Here is a 21547-nt window from a genome sequence, read left to right as displayed (position 1 = left end):
GGCAAACTGGTATCCTATACACTCTTAGCAGTCTGTTCCTGATTAGCATTAACTACATTCAGGTCCAGAATGTAGTTATACCACTTGAGTTAGAAATATCTGCACTGAGAATGGATTACTAGGTTTCAAAAACTGAACGTATTCTCTTACACTCGAGAGTGCAGCCATGCACTCAACTCAGCAGTGCCTCCATCGACCATCTGACCGCATATCTGAAACTCATATTGGAGTTGCTCCTCCTTTAAGTATGTTATGCCGGGTACAGACTTCGTCTCCACACCGTATCCCAGTACACCTAAAACATGATGATGATGCGGTCCCATACTCCGAGGAGTGTAGGGGATGATGAGGGAGACCGCAATGCCGACTAGACAAGGTCCTAGCGGAGGTGGTTTGCCATTGCCTTCCTCCGACCGTAATGGGTATGAGTGATGATGATGAAGACGACACAACAACCTCCCGTCATCTCGAGGCAGGGAAAATCCCTGACCCCGCCGGGAATCAAACCCGGGTCCCTGTGCGCGGGAAGCGAGAACGTTGCCGCAAGAACACGAGCTACAGACACCTAAAACATACGAAACCACAAACAGACTTTGCCTACAGACACTTTTTTCTTAAGTCACGAACTATGCTTAATAGAAAGAGCTAATCTGCCCAGCTGTCAGAGAACCAAATTGCTACCATTGGGAAATGCTTTGGGAATTGCTAGGACAAGTCGTCATTTAACCATAATTCGCACAAAAATTTATTAAAATAAACCATTACTGTGGTCATAAATAAAATACGAAATTTATTTCAAAAATTTATTAAACACTTATAAAAGGAAGCAGATGGCCAATTCGCTTCGTTTTATCGTCGCCCGAATGATCAGCGGACTCCATCCCTGCACCATTTCACAGTACCAGACATGCCGTTCTGCAGGATTTGGCCAAATAGCAGAGTCAATGGTACTTATAAAACGTACAGTACAAATAAAGTACATTTCACGAATACGCAATAACTAATTCTCAAAGCGGGCAGCTCATCAAACTTATCCAAATCACACATACACTAGGTGATCAAAAGCATCCGGACACCCAAAAAAAACACGTTTTTCATATTAGGTGCATTGTGCTGCCACCTACTGACAGGTACTCCATATAAAGGACCTCAGTAGTCATTAGACATCGTGAGAGAGCAGAATGGGGCGCTCTGCGGAACTCACGGACCTCGAACGTTGTCAGGTGATTGGGTGTCACTTTTGTCACACGTCTGTACGCGAGATTTACACACTCTTAAACATCACTAGGTCCATTGTTTCCCATGTGACAGTGAAGTGGAAACGTGAAAGCACACGTACAGCATGAAAGCGTACATGCCGTCCTCGTCTGTTGACTGGCAGAGACCGCCACAGTTGAAAAGGGTCGTAATGTGTAATAGGCAGAAGACATCTATCCAGACCATCACGCAGGAATTCCAAGCTGCATCAGGATCCACTGCAAGTACTACGACAGTTAGGCGGCAGGTGTGAAAACTTGGTTTTCATGGTCGAGCGTCTGCTCATAAGCCACACATTACGCCAGTAAAGGCCAAACGACGCCTCGCTTGGTGTAAGGAGCGTGAACATTGGACGATTGAACAGTGCAAAAATGTTCCGTGGAATGACGAATCACAATACGGATACACAACGGCGCGTTTCGTCACAGGGTTATTTGGTAACCGTGATAGCGTTACGGAGATGTTTAGCAAACTCAAGTGGCAGACTCTGCAAGAGAGGCGCTCTGCATCGCGTTGCTCGCCAGGTTTCGAGAGGGTGCGTTTCTGGATGAGATATCGAATATATTGCTTCCCCCTACTTATACCTCCCGAGGAGATCACGAATGTAAAATTAGAGAGATTCGAGCGCGCACGGAGGCTTCCCGCGAACCATACGCGACTGGAACAGAAAAGGGAGGTAATGACAGTGGCACGTAAAGTGCCCTCCACCACACACCGTTGGGTGGCTTGTGGAGTAGAAATGTAGATGTAGATGTAGAATACGCAATGTGGTGATCCGACGACAGGGTTTGGGTATGGCTAGTGCCCGCTGAAGGTCATCTGCCAACTTGTGTAGCGCCAATAGTAAAATTCAAAGGCGGTGGTGTTACGGTGTGGTCGTGATTTTCATGGAGGGGGTTTGTACCTCTTGATGTTTTGCGTAGTACTAGCACAGCATAAGCCTACATTGCTGTTTTAAGTACCTTCTTGCTTCCCACTGTTGTAGAGCAATTCGGGTTGGCGATTGCATCTTTCAACATCATCGACCACCTGCTCATAATGTACGGCTTGTGACGGAGTGGTTACACGACAATAACATCACTGTAATTGCCTGGAATGCACAGAGTCCTGACCTGAATCCTACTGAAAACCTTTGGGATGTTTTGAGACGCTGACTTCATGCCAGGCCTCATCGATCGACATCGATACCTCTCCTCAGTGCATCAATCCGTGAAGAATGGGCTGCAATTCCCTAAGAAACCATCCAGCACCTGTTTGAACGTATGCCTGCGAGAGTGGAAGCTGTCATCAAGGCTAACGGTGGGCTAACACCACATTGGATTCCAGCATTACTGATGGAGGGCGCCACGAATTTGTAAATCATTTTTCTGCCAGGTGTCCGGATACTTTTGATCACATTGTGTAATATTACCCTTCGACAGACATATATTTAAAAATAATCTTCATTATATTGATAAATAATCCAAACACACAGTTAAGATGAACAAATGAAAACAGTAGTACTTGTAGGAGGAGGAGATTAGTGTTTGACGTCACATCGACAACGAGGTCATTAAAGGCAGAGCACACATTCGATTTAGGGAGAGATGGGGAACGAAAACGTCGGTGTCCTTTCGGAAGAACCATTCCGGCATTTGCCTGAAGTGATTTAGGGAAATAACGAATAACATAAATCAGGATGGCCTGACGCATGCTTTAAACCGTCGTCCTTCCGAATGCGAGTCTAGTGTGTCAACCACTGCGCCATTTCACCAGGTAATAGTACTGGTATCTATTGACGATAACTATTAATCTTCCAGAGTTAGGCCACCAACCATCGGTGCTGATGGCAACAGTTATTAAACTTCCAAAGTTTTACCACCAATAACAGGTCCGAGTCAACGCAGTACAAGCGTAATACAGGTAGGTTAAAACCTCCAAAAAATAATGATGATTATGAAATCCTAATAAAACAGGATCTAGAAAATACACAGCATCAGAAAACGACATCTTACAAATAATTCACACAGTGAAAAATCTTAATAGCTGAGGCATTCAATGAGCAAACCCAATCAGCGGTATCATTCACATCGGTTCTACCCTTTGAACCTGCTACATTTTTTCTTCTTCTTCCCCTACGTGATCAGGCCCAGTGGTACACAGATCAATAAATGAACAATTTTAACCTTAAAACAAAACCAGTTCATTCTGAGCTCTGACGACAAGAAAAAAATACGGGTGGATGCCGTTTAACATGTAACAATGTATAGTCCACTCATTACCTTCAAGTCTATCAAAAACAAAATGTACCCAAGTAACAAGAATGAGTGCAACGCAATGACGAGTAACGTCCGATAAATAGCACTGACCAGTTGAACTCTATGTCACAGTCAGCACTGCGGCACAAGTCCACAGAAACAGGTTATGTTCTGAAACGTGATCACCATGTATAGTTTCTTATCACCCGAAAAAGGGCTGTCAAGTGGAGGCTGGTACACCAGTCTTCCTTTGGCCACGCGCCGCGACCCAATGTGCAGCTAGCTGCCCACCGTGCCCTCTGTCCGCTGGCTCCTTTAGGTCGTGATGGTGACGTCATGCTCTGGGCTACGTTCTGCTCCGAAGGCGGCCGGCCAGTTTGTTGGCTGGATTTCGAGTCGACGCTCTTGTTGCAAGCTGGAAACTTCCGTGTTGCCCACTAGATGTAGAGCCCTTCATGCCATACTATTATACCAGTAGAAGTCTTGTACCTCGTCGCACACGCCGTCTATGGATCCAAACGCGAAACCGTTGCTTGGCAACAGTCGAAGAGCGTGACCCCAGCCAATATCGATAAGAGTTGACACGGCTCGACTAATATCAATTATCAGCATAAATTTGAGCAAGGAATTTCTCCTAAAGCACCCTGTTGCATTACGATAGTATATTGAAGTGCCTGCGTTGTTCAGAATTACGATGAACTGTTCCTACAAATAAGTGACTATGAATTAAAAACGATATTGAAGATTAAGATGTTAAATTCCATTGAGCATGCATGTATGTGCAAAGGAACAGGCACTGTGGCGACTGCAGACGTTATAATTTACTTTAAATGAATTCACGATTGCGATTTAGAACAACCATCAGCTGTAGAATGGAATGACGACAGTAAAATTTTGTGTCGAATCGGGACTCGAACCCGTACTTCCCAATTATTGCGAGCGGTCCCCTTACCACTTTTTTAATTTTGTTCATTAATATTCGTTGTACTTGATCATAGTGGACGTCACGCGACGTCCATTGAAGTTCCTCGTTGCCGCACGGGATTAGCCGAGTGGTCCAAGGCGCTGCAGTCATGGACTATGCGGCTGGTCCCGGCGGAGGTTCGAGTCCTCCCTCGGGCATGGCTGTGTATGTTTGTCCTTAGGATAATTTAGGTTAAATAGTGTGTAAGCTTAGGGACTGATGACCTTAGCAGTTAAGTACCATAAGATTCCACACACATTTGAACATTTTTGAAGGTCCTCGTTGATCCTTTCACTCAGCATTTTTATTGCAATGACCAGCCATCTCTCCGTCAGAACACGCTGAGTTACCGTGCCGGCATCACTTGGCTATCCGTGCACAAGTCACAGCCACATCCATACTTCCGTAATTCGTTAACCACACATCAGACATACAGTAGAGAAATAAAAGGAATGGTGTCCTATCAAACCCACATTTTAGTACTATGTCGTTCTTCAAATACTTGTTATGAATAACAACTATACATTATTATTACTGAAAAGTTGTTTGTGAAATTTCCCATAGATTGTTTGGAAAGTTAAGTGCAGTCGTGTTACGGATTATAGTCGCATCTTCCATAGTACTAATTAGTAGCAGTATACACCGGTGTCCAAAATTAAAGCAATAAACCGCTATTTCCCAGTCCTGTATCAAAATGTCTCTGAGCTCTATGGGACTTAACTTCTGAGGTCATCAGTCCTCTAGAACTTAGAATTACTTAAACCTAACTAACCTAAGGACATCACACACATCCATTCCCAAGGCAGGATTCTAACCTGCGACCGTAGCGGTCGCGCGGTTCCAGACTGTAGCGCCTAGAACTTCTCGGCCATCCCGGCCGGCAGTTCTGTATCTACTTCACGATATAATCATACAAAATGTCAATCATACGTTGGTACGATCGTGTTCTGCACGGAAGATGGCATTCTGGTCACCGGACAACATGCAAACGATGCCAGGGCATCTATGAAACGACGTAATGTCTGCCGGGTACCCCTACATCCACAATTGTTGTGTGACAGTCACAGACGGTGCGGCCTGGCACAGAGAAGATGTCTACCAGATTCTCTGTGGCGGAGGGACAGAGAAAGGAAGGAAGCAGGACAGTCGCAAACTAATGTGGGCCGATGGCTTAGTGTGAATCATTCCGTTGTTTCTCTGATGGGGCGACGGTGTATACAGACCGAAAGTAAATCCCGAAGACCAGGGCAGAGCCGACCGTGTGCCATTTCAGAAGATAGGACCGTTATTTAGCTATAAAGGCACAACAATACCGCCTTAGTATTGCACGGCAATTGGCATGTGAACTCGCAGTATCCACTGGACATGTAGTATCCAGACAAACAGTGTTAGGAAGGCTTCGCAGAGTGGGCTATAAGGTAGGAGACCTGCTGTGTGTGGCCTTTGTCACGTCTCCACAGAAGGGAACATCTAGAGTGGAGGTATCAACACGTCTCCTGCGACAATATTGTTTTCACAGTCGAGTTCCGATTTAGCCTGGAGAGTGCTTCAGCCGGACTCCTTGACCGAGCGGTTCTAAGTGCTTCGGTCCGGAACCGCGCTGCTGCTGCGGTCGCAGGTTCGAAACCTGCCTCGGGCAGGGATGTGTGTGATGTCCTTAGGTTAGTTAGGTTTAAGTAGTTCTAAGTCTAGGGGACTGATGAACTCAGATGTTAAGCTCCATAGTGCTTAGAGCCATTTGAATGATTTCAACCAGTGGTTCTCAGGGGATTCTTATCTGGAAGGAACGTAGAACAAGATTTCGGGAAGCAAATATTCTTCAGGCCGATATCGAGGAAAATTCCGAATGGTGTGGGCAGGGATTATCTTGACCACTGGAACGCCTCTTCATGGAAATGTACAAGTGATTTGGCAAGGTTTAACTGCTGCCAGGTATCGTGACGAGATCATGGGACCTCTTTTGCTGTTGTTACCAGGTACTGTGAGCCAAGACTTTGTACTGACGGACGGTTATGTTTGACCCATAGATCACGTGTGGCTGATGTTTTCTTGGAAACGGAAGATATTGCACGCATGGCGTGGACTGCTCACTCCACCGATCTGATTCCCATAGAACTTGTCTGCAATGCATTAGGGAGACGGGTTGCATCATGTCAGCATCCAGCAACAGCTTTCCAAGGCTGCGAGCAGCTATGCAGGAAGAATGGGCGTTATTGCCTCAGCAAGAGAATGGTGACGTCACTCTCAGCATTTCCCGTCATTGTCAGGCCTACATTGCTGCACAAGGTCCACTGGGGGTCGAAACGCACAATAACCCTGGGTTCGGTGTGGGATCGGGTGGACTGCTGTGGCCTATTATGGCGTTGTGAACCACTGAGGGCTACGGCGCGACGAAGCCTCTTCGTCGTTTCTGGGTCCCCAGTTTAATACATACATACATACAAGATGTTCGTTTTATTTAAAACGATCTGAAAAGTTTCCTCATACTCCCTTATATTGATAACGTCCTTCAACTTTTAATCTCAAAGTAATTTTTATAGCGGGAATCCGCGGGTAAACTGCCTGGTATTCGCTTAGGGGCAGGTTGAATACTGCTGCGGATACACTCGCTGACCTCAACCCGTCAAGTAAAGCAGTTAAAAGTTAATTTCTTACATGTACTGCTCACCAGTAGTCAAGTGGCAGAGCACGTTTGTGTATCTTCAGCGTGAAATAATAGCATCCCACATCCCATGTGTTTGTGACTCTTCATCTGTGGAAATTTACACCCATCAATGGGCATAATTTGGAACTTTCTAATTTTTCTTTCCTTCTTTGTCGTTTCTTAATCTCTCTCATGGTGTGTCCTGGCCTACTGCACAACTAATGTAAGTGCTGTAGTGGGTTGGAATCTAATGTCCAATTTGTAAGGAATGCCACTTTTTAGCTTGTTAGTAGAAATATTTTAAATTAAGCAAATAAATCAGTTTGAACATCAAACTGTTCACTATGATCTTTAAATTTCTACGTCAGATTTTTAACTCAGCTTTCCACAGTTGAAATGTCCTCCCATAACGCATTTAGACCGTGAATTAGACACGAAATGAATACCCTTACGTTGCTTCCTCTTAGCGTGTTTTTTCCTTGCAGAGTGACTTGTGATGCACTGCAGTCAGCCTCATTACAGCGCCTTAGTGTCTGATACACTCACTTGTTGTATCTGTGGTAAATATTACTTAAAAATTTTCGAGCATTTGCATTCTATCAGAATATAAAATAGAAATTTCATAACCATCTATCTAGAAGAGAAATTATATTACAAGTACGCACTGCTGGGAAAGCCTAAATATCCTTTTAATATTATTCTGGTGTGCAGCTGGATCCTTCGAATTCTGCTCTCAGTGATGAAAGTGAGAGAGGATTTAAACACTCAGCATCGAATTACCCCTTCGATTCCGCTGTGACTGGACAATTTTAATTATAACATTCCAATTATTATCCAGCTGAAAGCCGTAGTCACAATTTATAAGATTATCAGCAAGACTTATTTGCACTGATTCTTTGATTACTGAATCCCAAAAACTGCAAAATGGAGCTAAAACTTTTGTTCTGTTATATTGAGTGGCCAATGGAAATACAGTGTTTTGTTACTCTTGGTCTTTACATTTGCCGAAGATGGATGTATCTTTCGTATTTTATACAGCGCTCGTCGACAGTTCGTGTCGTCTGGACTGGCTTCTAACTGCCATCGACCCGAATCAACCGCCAATGTTCTTAGTACCGTAACACTTCGGGTGTACGTAATATCGAACAACGAAAACCTCCAGGCAGAATTAGAATACTTGGATAAGGGTTTAAAGAGAATGGCTACATTTCACCCCTAATAAAGAAGGCCATGCACAGCTACGCAACGCACTGAGAACACGGATGACGATTGTAAACCAACTGTGTTCCTTCCATATGTCGGGAATGTATTTCTAAAATAGGGAGATTGATTAGGAAAAATAAAATCAAGCTTATCTTCCGTTCACTTACGAAGAGCTTGGCCCTGGTTGCATCCGTTAAAGACCACTTACAATAGAAAAAACCGAATGTCTACAAAATTTCCCGTGAGTGTTGTGTTTGATATATAGGTCAGGCGACACAAACTATCCAGGAGCGTTACAGAGAACACGAAAGATACGCCTGTCTTCTGTAACCGTTTAAAATAATCAGTAGCAGATCACTGTATTTCCATGGGACGCTAATAATACAACAAAAGACAGTTTTTAGCTCAGTTTCCATTGTTTGAGATTCAGTGATCAAAGAATCGGTGCAAAGACATCTATCAGCTTGATGTCTTATAAAAGGTCACAACGGCTTTCAACTGCATAATAACTGGAAATCTGTAATTACGTTTATCCAATCACAGTGGAATCAACGGATTCATTTGATACTCAATGATTAGGTCAGCTGTCATTTCCATTACTGAGAGCAGCACACACAGCTCGCCTGTGCCGCGCAAAGACATCTATCAGCTTGATGTCTTATAAAAGGTCACAACGGCTTTCAACTGCATAACAACTGGAAATCTGTAATTAAGTTTATCCAATCACAGTGGAATCAACGGATTCATTTGATACTCAATGATTAGGTCAGCTGTCATTTCCATTACTGAGAGCAGCACACACAGCTCGCCTGTGCCGCGCAAAGACATCTATCAGCTTGATGTCTTATAAAAGGTCACAACGGCTTTCAACTGCATAATAACTGGAAATCTGTAATTACGTTTATCCAATCACAGTGGAATCAACGGATTCATTTGATACTCAATGATTAGGTCAGCTGTCATTTCCATTACTGAGAGCAGCACACACAGCTCGCCTGTGCCGCGCAAAGACATCTATCAGCTTGATGTCTTATAAAAGGTCACAACGGCTTTCAACTGCATAACAACTGGAAATCTGTAATTAAGTTTATCCAATCACAGTGGAATCAACGGATTCATTTGATACTCAATGATTAGGTCAGCTGTCATTTCCATTACTGAGAGCAGCACACACAGCTCGCCTGTGCCGCGCAAAGACATCTATCAGCTTGATGTCTTATAAAAGGTCACAACGGCTTTCAACTGCATAATAACTGGAAATCTGTAATTACGTTTATCCAATCACAGTGGAATCAACGGATTCATTTGATACTCAATGATTAGGTCAGCTGTCATTTCCATTACTGAGAGCAGCACACACAGCTCGCCTGTGCCGCGCAAAGACATCTATCAGCTTGATGTCTTATAAAAGGTCACAACGGCTTTCAACTGCATAACAACTGGAAATCTGTAATTAAGTTTATCCAATCACAGTGGAATCAACGGATTCATTTGATACTCAATGATTAGGTCAGCTGTCATTTCCATTACTGAGAGCAGCACACACAGCTCGCCTGTGCCGCGCAAAGACATCTATCAGCTTGATGTCTTATAAAAGGTCACAACGGCTTTCAACTGCATAACAACTGGAAATCTGTAATTAAGTTTATCCAATCACAGTGGAATCAACGGATTCATTTGATACTCAATGATTAGGTCAGCTGTCATTTCCATTACTGAGAGCAGCACACACAGCTCGCCTGTGCCGCGCAAAGACATCTATCAGCTTGATGTCTTATAAAAGGTCACAACGGCTTTCAACTGCATAATAACTGGAAATCTGTAATTACGTTTATCCAATCACAGTGGAATCAACGGATTCATTTGATACTCAATGATTAGGTCAGCTGTCATTTCCATTACTGAGAGCAGCACACACAGCTCGCCTGTGCCGCGCAAAGACATCTATCAGCTTGATGTCTTATAAAAGGTCACAACGGCTTTCAACTGCATAACAACTGGAAATCTGTAATTAAGTTTATCCAATCACAGTGGAATCAACGGATTCATTTGATACTCAATGATTAGGTCAGCTGTCATTTCCATTACTGAGAGCAGCACACACAGCTCGCCTGTGCCGCGCAAAGACATCTATCAGCTTGATGTCTTATAAAAGGTCACAACGGCTTTCAACTGCATAACAACTGGAAATCTGTAATTAAGTTTATCCAATCACAGTGGAATCAACGGATTCATTTGATACTCAATGATTAGGTCAGCTGTCATTTCCATTACTGAGAGCAGCACACACAGCTCGCCTGTGCCGCGCAAAGACATCTATCAGCTTGATGTCTTATAAAAGGTCACAACGGCTTTCAACTGCATAACAACTGGAAATCTGTAATTACGTTTATCCAATCACAGTGGAATCAACGGATTCATTTGATACTCAATGATTAGGTCAGCTGTCATTTCCATTACTGAGAGCAGCACACACAGCTCGCCTGTGCCGCGCAAAGACATCTATCAGCTTGATGTCTTATAAAAGGTCACAACGGCTTTCAACTGCATAATAACTGGAAATCTGTAATTACGTTTATCCAATCACAGTGGAATCAACGGATTCATTTGATACTCAATGATTAGGTCAGCTGTCATTTCCATTACTGAGAGCAGCACACACAGCTCGCCTGTGCCGCGCAAAGACATCTATCAGCTTGATGTCTTATAAAAGGTCACAACGGCTTTCAACTGCATAACAACTGGAAATCTGTAATTAAGTTTATCCAATCACAGTGGAATCAACGGATTCATTTGATACTCAATGATTAGGTCAGCTGTCATTTCCATTACTGAGAGCAGCACACACAGCTCGCCTGTGCCGCGCAAAGACATCTATCAGCTTGATGTCTTATAAAAGGTCACAACGGCTTTCAACTGCATAACAACTGGAAATCTGTAATTAAGTTTATCCAATCACAGTGGAATCAACGGATTCATTTGATACTCAATGATTAGGTCAGCTGTCATTTCCATTACTGAGAGCAGCACACACAGCTCGCCTGTGCCGCGCAAAGACATCTATCAGCTTGATGTCTTATAAAAGGTCACAACGGCTTTCAACTGCATAACAACTGGAAATCTGTAATTAAGTTTATCCAATCACAGTGGAATCAACGGATTCATTTGATACTCAATGATTAGGTCAGCTGTCATTTCCATTACTGAGAGCAGCACACACAGCTCGCCTGTGCCGCGCAAAGACATCTATCAGCTTGATGTCTTATAAAAGGTCACAACGGCTTTCAACTGCATAATAACTGGAAATCTGTAATTAAGTTTATCCAATCACAGTGGAATCAACGGAGTCATTTGATACTCAATGATTAGATCAGCTGTCATTTCCATCACTGAGAGCAGCACACACAGCTCGCCTGTGCCGCGCATGTCATCATCTGACATGTGAGCCGAAAGACGCCATCACATTTCGCATGCGGCATAAAAACCGTTAATTCACCTGAGTTCTTCAGTAGTTGTCTACGCAACCTGAACGTGGCCCTCTGCCGAAGTATCGTGACAGAATGTCGACGGGATCTGGCTGCACACTCCAAAATTATTAGAAGAAGAAATACTCCGGGAAAAAGTCAAAATTTACACTTAGAGATAATATTCGTTCTTTATGGTAGGGTCTAAGAGCATCTGCTCTATGTCTCTAGTTTTTGGCAGAGTTACTGATTTGTTCTCGTTTCGCTGTCGTTTGTTCCTTCCAGTTATCCGCTTCTCTCTCTGTACTCCTTCTGCGGCTCGAGTAAATCCTGTAGCTGATCCGATCATTTGTTGGCTTAACATAATGTCTACTTGACAACACGCTGATCCGCCTGCCTTTGGAGTAAAGTGAATTCTAAGAAATGCGTTTCTCCTCCACATTTCTCGAACCCGCGTTTCTCCAGTTTGGCGTCTTATGAGTGACATGAATATGGTAATGCCAACGCTTCACACCGGAATATTCTGCGCCGGATGCAGGGAGCACAGAATTCCCAGTGCTTCGCTGCTGAACCCTTCCACGTGTGGTCGCAAGGGAAGGCGTTTGTCAGCTACAACACCCCAATAAAAAACAGGTTGCCTCCAGCAAACTGCTGTGGCACGTTCGTTGACCGATTGTGCAGCTTTTAGGATTTCTAAAAATGTGTGTGGATTCCTAAGAGACAAAAGTGCTGACGTCATCGGTCTCTAGACATATTCACTACTTAAACTAACTTATGCTAAGATAATCTCACACACCCACGCCCTAGGGAGGACTCGAACCTCCGGTGGGAGCGGCCGCGCAATCTGTGCATGGCGCCTGAAACCGCACGGCCATTCCGAGCGCCTTTACGACTTCTACTGTGTCGAACATCGTCACTGCTGTGTCCCATGTCTAGAACACTGGGGTGGCTACTAAATTTGTACTGTTAAGTAGAACACTCTGCATAACTAATACTTCCGCCAGGCTCGGCTGTAGTTTTGAAGCTGCGTACGTGAACTTGCAGCCCAGAACACACTAAATGACCAAGATTACTGACTAGTTTATACATGTTCAGAATGATCATACAATGGATTCACTGCAGACAACAGAGAACACAAGTTCGAAGACACTTGTTGACACAGTTCTGACATAGTTGGCAAGTAGGAGGATTTCACAGGAGATTTAATTCTCTTTACTACCCGACGGTTGACGCAGGGTGTAACACGGCGAGCAGGCAGCACAAAGACGCTTCTCCGACAGGAACTCCCTGAATGTGGTTAGTACTCGACCTCGAACAGAGCTGCCCTCCAGGTCTCTGGGTACGGTATTTCAGGGCAGATGTACAGCGGTGGCGCCTAGTTACTACGAGACGTAGTGCTTCGTCCTAGCATCTGATTGGCGCGTCGTGATATCGCATGACTGTGCTGTGTCTCTGTAGTGGCCGATATTTTTGCCCCAATCTCGATACTTGAAGACACCACCCTATTTGCGCCACTGGACATAACACGAGCTGTAGTTCTAAGTTTTAACTGTCTTCCCACAAAAGTTAATTGTTTAAAAATTTTTGTTTGTTTGTAGGTGCGTGTATGCATTCCCGATACTCAGAGGGATCTCCGTGCCACAGACTGCAGCACGCTGTGCTGTTAGAAGAGTCAAAACAAAACTAACGCTTCGCATCTCCACTTTGCCAGTAGACTCTACCGCCGAAAACAGGTGCCCATCCGCATGGCCCACACGCACGTACAGTGTGAGAACGCACTTCCCAAACGTTGGCGAAAGTTGCCGAAGGTCACCATTCCTAATTTCAGCTGCGTGATCGGATGTGCATCCAGCCACGCGGCTGGCACAGCCGCGTGTAGTTTGTTAGCAGCCACGCGGATTTCACGCACCTGCACGCACTGCCTCATGTGCCACGAATTTGCAGTGTGGGAGTGTGCGATGTGCTTCGCTTACCACTAGACTTCGACGACTTTTGTGCGAATGACGAATAACGAATATAGATATAAATTATTATTCGTTATTCTGGAATAAAAGATGTTATTCGAAACGCTATTCACTTGCGTGGTTCTTTTAAACTAGTGTTCAGGATTACTCTCTTTTTCAACCATCTCATCAGAAAGCTACTTTGATTTTAGGAGATTTACAGTTGGGACTCTAACGAAAATACGTCATAAACATGTAATGAGTTCCTGAATTCGTCTTTAATTGCGATAACAGTATAATATTTCCAGCACAGAATTTTCTTCAGCAAAAATTGAGAAACAGGTATTCTGCTGTAGTCTTCGTGCAAATGATTCGTTGCGATTCCTCTTTACATCCGCTTTGCCCAATCACATTCCAAATAAAGCCTTAATTTTACGGGATGAATTCGTGACACGTTCTCTTTGGCATAACATTGGCTATTATACCTCTTTAAGTTGTTGGAAGCCTTCATTGGCCTTGGACAGCAATACAAATGAACTACAGTATTTGTTTGCTGCACATGACTTCGTGGATGAGCGCTGAGTGACACCGAGTGAGTGAATTGTCAGCTAGGTGATTCCGTGTGCACGTGCATAGCGAAGGACATAGACGAAAGCTGCTCAGACTGATTCACCACGAGGATCCTCTAGCAGTCTACTACCATTATGTGGCACAGCGATTTATCTATGGATCAAGACTGCAGACACGTACCATCAGACATACAAACAAAATAAAAACAAGAACATAATCCCCATTTTGCAAGATAATTCTTAATTTAAGACTTCCTCTCGTAGGCAATCTGTAGAGAAACAATAACCTCTTGTTTACAATCCCATTGCTATTAATTAGTTTAGTGGGTAGTATTGCCGAGCAACTGAACCTCAGGGCAGACGACACACTAATATGTGAGATATCTGAGATACTTTCAACTGAAAAGACTTGTAACTCGGCGGCCGAAGTTCCTGAGGTTAGGACTCTGGGCTAAAAATGTCATAAGATCATTTCATTTTTTTATTCAGTTCAGGAGATATAATGTCATAAACATCTACATTCTCTAAAAACTTCCGCGTCAAACATGATGTTTTAATTCATTACATCCTTACTACTAACTCTGCCAGCAACACATTTCACAGACTGTATTCAAATGTGACACTGAACGTGCCTGCAAAATTATATCATTGTACGACATACAGTTCATGAGTTATGACGTGATAAATTTCTAGCTGTGTGAAAACGGAACTGAAGGGGGAAATTCGCTACAGAGGCAGGCGAAATATGTGAACATGTGTATGAGAAACAAATGTTAAGTATTTGAGAAATGTATGTTGCATGAACGTACTCTAGAAAAGCTGTGGCTCCGAAGCTCCTGGTGAAACCCCAGATCAGTTTCAACCGAACTTCGCACACATAATAATTACTGTCTGGAAAGATATAATGTGGCAGTAAGAAACATCGTCTTCTATTGGTGTCGGGTTGATAACATGGAGAGATAAGGTGGGGATGACGGGATAGAATGAGAAGGAGGGGACGGACACAGATAGCAAGGTGGAGGAGGCCAAAGTAATGAGGAGTAACAGAAACAAGTATTGTGGTTAACTCAGTGTCAATGTCGAGGCCTTAAAGTAAACGAAGTCAACGTATTCTGCTGCCTTTCCAGAGATGTGAACATAAAACAAAATTAGATAAGTAAAGAGGTAATTACCGACCAAAAGAAGTGGTTTTAGTATCAGACATTGTGCTTAATTTGAAGAAGTTATTTTTGACAATATAGGATTACTATCATGATAACTCATCCGATCGACCTGAATTGCGTTTCACGTGTTTCATATACAACCCACAAAACGTATTTCTTGAACGTTCTCGTATCACTTTTCGGTACAATCGTTTGATTATGCTCAACTGACCACTAGTATATTCTATTCTGTATGCTAATGACATCAAATTTAAATTAACATCACAACATTATAAATATCAGAAAACACCGTAATGGAGATCAGGCATTTACTATTACTTGCATATTCAGATTTACTGCAATAAGTGACACTTCTAAAATGTTAACTCATTACTACCTGAGACAATTAACATTCGTAACTCAGTCACGTATGTCATTCGGTAACACTTATTCATAATTAGATTTTTTTCAAATAAAAGTTTAGTTACATTAGAAACGGAAATTATTCATGAGCAGTTGGTTGTGAATAACCTTGAACATTAAATGACGTGACGAATTGTTTTGTTCTAGATACGTATTGGAACCCACCATCTATAGACAATGGAAACATATCAAAACTTTCGCACCTGATCGACACTCAAGCACAGTAGTGTCGGTCATTGCTTGCTACTAGAGCCTATATTTTATCCAAATGCGATCTGGCGCCTCTAAGGTATTATCTTTAGCTATATTAATTAATAAAAGTTGCACCCGTGATTTTAATGTGAAGGAACATTATTCAAAAGATTTTCCTGTATGAGAAAATTAATTTGCTTACGCCTCCATACGTCACGAAACATTCCGACAACAAGCATTCCATTTTAGCTTGCAACTTCAGTCTTTTAATTAGAAGGAAATACACAATTATTTTAGAAGGAAATAAAAATATCAGAATTACTGTTACTAATCGGATGTGGAAAGTGCAACACAGCGATACTGGAGCGACTCCTTTCCATGTACACTTTTAAAAATACCACGTCTAGGAAAGTAAATGAGTGGCATGAAAGGAAATGGGCATAAAGAGATATGGTATAATTAAGTTTCAAGCAGTATCATTTAAAATACACTCCTGGAAATGGAAAAAAGAACACATTGACACCGATGTGTCAGACCCACCATACTTGCTCCGGACACTGCGAGAGGGCTGTACAAGCAATGATCACACGCACGGCACAGCGGACACACCAGGAACCGCGGTGTTGGCCGTCGAATGGCGCTAGCTGCGCAGCATTTGTGCACCGCCGCCGTCAGTGTCAGCCAGTTTGCCGTGGCATACGGAGCTCCATCGCAGTCTTTAACACTGGTAGCATGCCGCGACAGCGTGAACGTGAACCGTATGTGCAGTTGACGGACTTTGAGCGAGGGCGTATAGTGGGCATGCGGGAGGCCGGGTGGACGTACCGCCGAATTGCTCAACACGTGGGGCGTGAGGTCTCCACAGTACATCGATGTTGTCGCCAGTGGTCGGCGGAAGGTGCACGTGCCCGTCGACCTGAGACCGGACCGCACCGACGCACGGATGCACGCCAAGACCATAGGATCCTACGCAGTGCCGTAGGGGACCGCATCGCCACTTCCCAGCAAATTAGGGACACTGTTGCTCCTGGGGTATCGGCGAGGACCATTCGCAACCGTCTCCACGAAGCTGGGCTACGGTCCCGCACACCGTTATGCCGTCTTCCGCTCACGCCCCAACATCGTGCAGCCCGCCTCCAGTGGTGTCGCAACAGGCGTGAATGGAGGGACGAATGGAGACGTGTCGTCTTCAGCGATGAGAGTCGCTTCTGCCTTGGTGCCAATGATGGTCGTATGCGTGTTTGGCGCCGTGCAGGTGAGCGCCACAATCAGGACTGCATACGACCGAGGCACACAGGGCCAACACCCGGCATCATGGTGTGGGGAGCGATCTCCTACACTGGCCGTACACCACTGGTGATCGTCGAGGGGACACTGAATAGTGCACGGTAAATCCAAACCGTCATCGAACCCATCGTTCTACCATACCTAGACCGGCAAGGGAACTTGCTGTTCCAACAGGACAATGCACGTCCGCATGTATCCCGTGCCACCCAACGTGCTCTAGAAGGTGTAAGTCAACTACCCTGGCCAGCAAGATCTCCGGATCTGTCCCCCATTGAGCATGTTTGGGACTGGATGAAGCGTCGTCTCACGCAGTCTGCACGTCCAGCACGAACGCTGGTCCAACTGAGGCGCCAGGTGGAAATGGCATGGCAAGCCGTTCCACAGGACTACATCCAGCATCTCTACGATCGTCTCCATGGGAGAATAGCAGCCTGCATTGCTGCGAAAGGTGGATATACACTGTACTAGTGCCGACATTGTGCATGCTCTGTTGCCTGTGTCTATGTGCCCGTGGTTCTGTCAGTGTGATTATGTGATGTATCTGACCCCAGGAATGTGTCAATAAAGTTTCCCCTTCCTGGGACAATGAATTCACGGTGTTCTTATTTCAATTTCCAGGAGTGTACATGAACTCGAAATTAAATGATAAAAAGTTTTGTACTGGGAAGCCCCGTCCACTATTGTACCTGTTAACTAACCACAAAAGATATTAAATATTGTATCCTTAATAAGTAACTAACTCAAAATTTCTGAACCAAAGTTGTGTCTTCGACAGAATTTGACCACTCCACCTAAGAAAATTGTTAACTTAACACAATCCAATGTCCGGCGTCGAATTTTGGCAGCAGTGGCGTGATTTTGGACCCTGAAATAACTAGAAGAATTAATAATTCTCGAATTACGGAATTCGAAATCGACATCTATTGCCGTTCATTTCTGACCACGAGTTACTTTAAATATAGGTTTCCTTTCCCAGTAGCAAGACGTGCTCATGTTTCAACAACAAATAACGATACGAAAAGTTCAGTGCTGGGTGGCAATCGAACCCCAGGCATATCATCATCTACAACACAAGGAAATACATAAACTATCGACTTCTTTTTCACCATTATCTGGGAGTACCATATTGAGATTCAAAAGATGTAACGAGAAGTTCTGTAGCTCACTGGTTGTCAATACCATCACAGATCGTTATTGTGACAACGAATGAAAAGACGTTAAAAATAAAAGCTATTTTCCACCAGCAGTTAGGTGTGCTCAAGCTATAGCCAGAAATGGCATGATGAAAATTTTTATGGTCGGCTAGGATTAGAATTCATACAAGTGCCTTACCCAAAGACCTTGAGGAGTTCAGAATCTTGGGCAAGCAAAGAAATTAACGAACTGTTTCATCACGAAGTTTTCAAGTTATTCGAAATGGAAGATACAAGATCAAACCCAGACCGAAACTAATATATTCAACATCTCAAGCTCAAATGAATAGTCTAATAAGTGTCATGTGACCTTATAAGGTGTTTTGATCATTAAATATAATAAGATTACTACTGCAAGAAAGGCTAGTGGTGACAGAATTTCTAAATGCCGGCATATACGCCTCTGTTGCAGCACAGCCTAACATCTCTACTGCAGCAATAGTACATCATCTTCAATGCTGAGCTGGCACCACGGATCAATAGTATGCTCTTCATTTTGCTTAAATAAAAGGAAATCATCATGGAAGCCTTAGCCGTCGGAAAAAGGACTATACCTGAAACCATACAGAAAAAGGTTTGGTCTATTCATAAATAAATTAAAAAGGCCTTTTAGGAGGAGTCCTACCAGATCGACCACACCGGAATCATTTCCGCCCTTTTTCTTGGTGAAAATGGTTCAAATGGCTCTGAGCACTATGGGACTTAACTTCTGAGGTCATCAGTCTCCTAGAACATAGAACCAATTGAACCTAACTAACCCAAGGACAGCACACACATCCATGCCCGGGGCAGGATTCGAACCTGCGACCATAGTGGTCGCGCGGTTCCAAATGTGGCGCCTAGATCCGCTCGGTCATCCCGGCCAGCATTTCCTGGTCATTAAAACCACACATTGCACGATGTACCACCATACAGTTAGATCATCAGATATGTTGGTCCAGATTGCTTTATACAACGGTGCCTCTAATATCCAGTAGCACGTCGGCTTTCATTGGTGCATGCCTGTATTTGTCGTGGCATACTATCCACAAGTTCATCAAGGAACTGTTGGTCCCGATTGTCCCACTCGTCAACGGCGATTCGGCGTAGATCCCTCAGAGTGTTTGGTGGATCACATCGTCCATAAACAGCCCTTTTCAGTCTACCCTATTCGATAGGGATCATGTCTGGGGAACATTCTGTCCACTTCAGTCGAGCGATGTCTTTGTCGTGAAGGAAGTAATTCACAAGACGTCCATGATGGGGGCGCGAATTGTAGTCCATGAAGACGAATGCCTCGCCAATATGCTGCCAACATGGTTGCACTGTCGCTCGGAGGATGGCATTCACGTATCTTACAGCCGTTACGGCTCCTTCCGTGACTCTCAGCGGCGTACGTCAGCCCCACATAATTCCATTTCAAAACAGCAGCGAATCTCCGCCCTGCTGCACTCGCTGGACAGTGTGTCTAAGGCGTTCAGCCTGACGGGGTTGCCACCAAACACGTCTCCAACGACTGTCTGGTTGAAGGCATATGCGACACTCATAGGTGAAGAGTACATGATGCCAATCATGAGCGGTCCATTCTGCGTGTTGTTGGGACTATCTGTACCGCACTGCATGGTGTCGTGGTTGCAAAGATGGACTTCGCTATGGATGTTGGGAGTGAAGTAGTGCATCTTGCAGTCTATTGCGCACAGTTTGAGTTGTAACACGACGTCCTGTGGCTGCACGAAAAACGTTATTCAACATTGTGGTCTTTTTGCCAGGGTTCCTCCGAGCCATAATCCGTAGGTAGCAGCCATCCACTGCAGTAGTAGCACTTGGGCGGCCTGAGCGATGCATGTCATCGACAGTTTCTGTCTCTCTGTATCTCCTCCATGACCGAACAACGTCGCTTTGGTTCATTCCGAGGCGCCTGGACACTTCCCTTGTTGAGAGACCTTCCTGTCACAAAGTAACAATGCGAACGCTATCGAACTTTGGGATTGACCGTCGAGTCATGGTGAAATTACAGAAAACATGAGTCGCGTACCTCCTTCCTCGTAGAACGACTGTAATTGATCGGCTGTCGGACCTCCTCCGTCTAAGTGGCGCTGCTCATGTATGGTTTTTTTACATCTTTGGGCGGGTTTAGTGACGTCTCTGAACAGTGAAAGATACTGTGTCTGTGATACAATATCCATAGTCAACGTTTATCATCAATAGTTATGGGAACCGGGTGATGCAAAACTTTTTCTTAATGTTTGTATACAGATTCTTCCCCTTAATTGTAATGGGGTATAAGATTGTTGAGACTGCTGCCAATGCAATATACCTTCCAGTGACAGCTCGACATTGGTCTATTTTGAGCTGCGTATTGTGGACCAGAATAATGAACCTGTTGACTTTCGATGAGAGGAAATCTTTGTACCATTTGATCCAAGGCAGGTTGGGCGTGCGGATATAAAACCATTGTACAAAATCCACAGCACGTTACTTCGCTATCGAACCGTGAAGTGTTAACACGTGCTAACTATGAGTTTCTTAAATCAGGTGGCTTGAAAATTCGCAATGATGTCCTCACTCAATATAGCCAGTCCAGTAGAGTACGATGAGAGAATTACACGTCAGGAATACTTCTCTCATAAACCTTACGCATCCACCACGTTTAACTAGAACGATGGAATTAGGATTGTCATCCAGCTCTAAGACGCACTGACGCTTCCATGCAAGTGTTCCATTTATCTAGAGGATTTATTCAAGAAAACTGACGGCAGCGATACAGTGTAATCCCAGTTTACTCGTACGATTCAGCATTCTTATTCCAAGAGATACGCTATGAACTCAATGAGTCTGAGATCCACGGTACACGCAATGTCGGCAGAACATCAACCTTTAAAACATGCATCCCTGCATCATTTGCGGATTTGCATAGTTTAGGAAATGCGGGATGGTTCATAGATGATCCAGAGGACAGAACAGTTGCAGGGTACAAGCGATTTACTTCATGCATACCGCTAAAAATGCTAATGGGCTACTTTGAAGACATTATGAGGACATTATGAACG

This window comes from Schistocerca cancellata, chromosome 1, assembly GCF_023864275.1.
Source record: "Schistocerca cancellata isolate TAMUIC-IGC-003103 chromosome 1, iqSchCanc2.1, whole genome shotgun sequence".
Taxonomy (NCBI): Eukaryota; Metazoa; Arthropoda; class Insecta; order Orthoptera; family Acrididae; genus Schistocerca; species Schistocerca cancellata.
Note: the sequence above shows the minus strand (reverse complement) of the source record.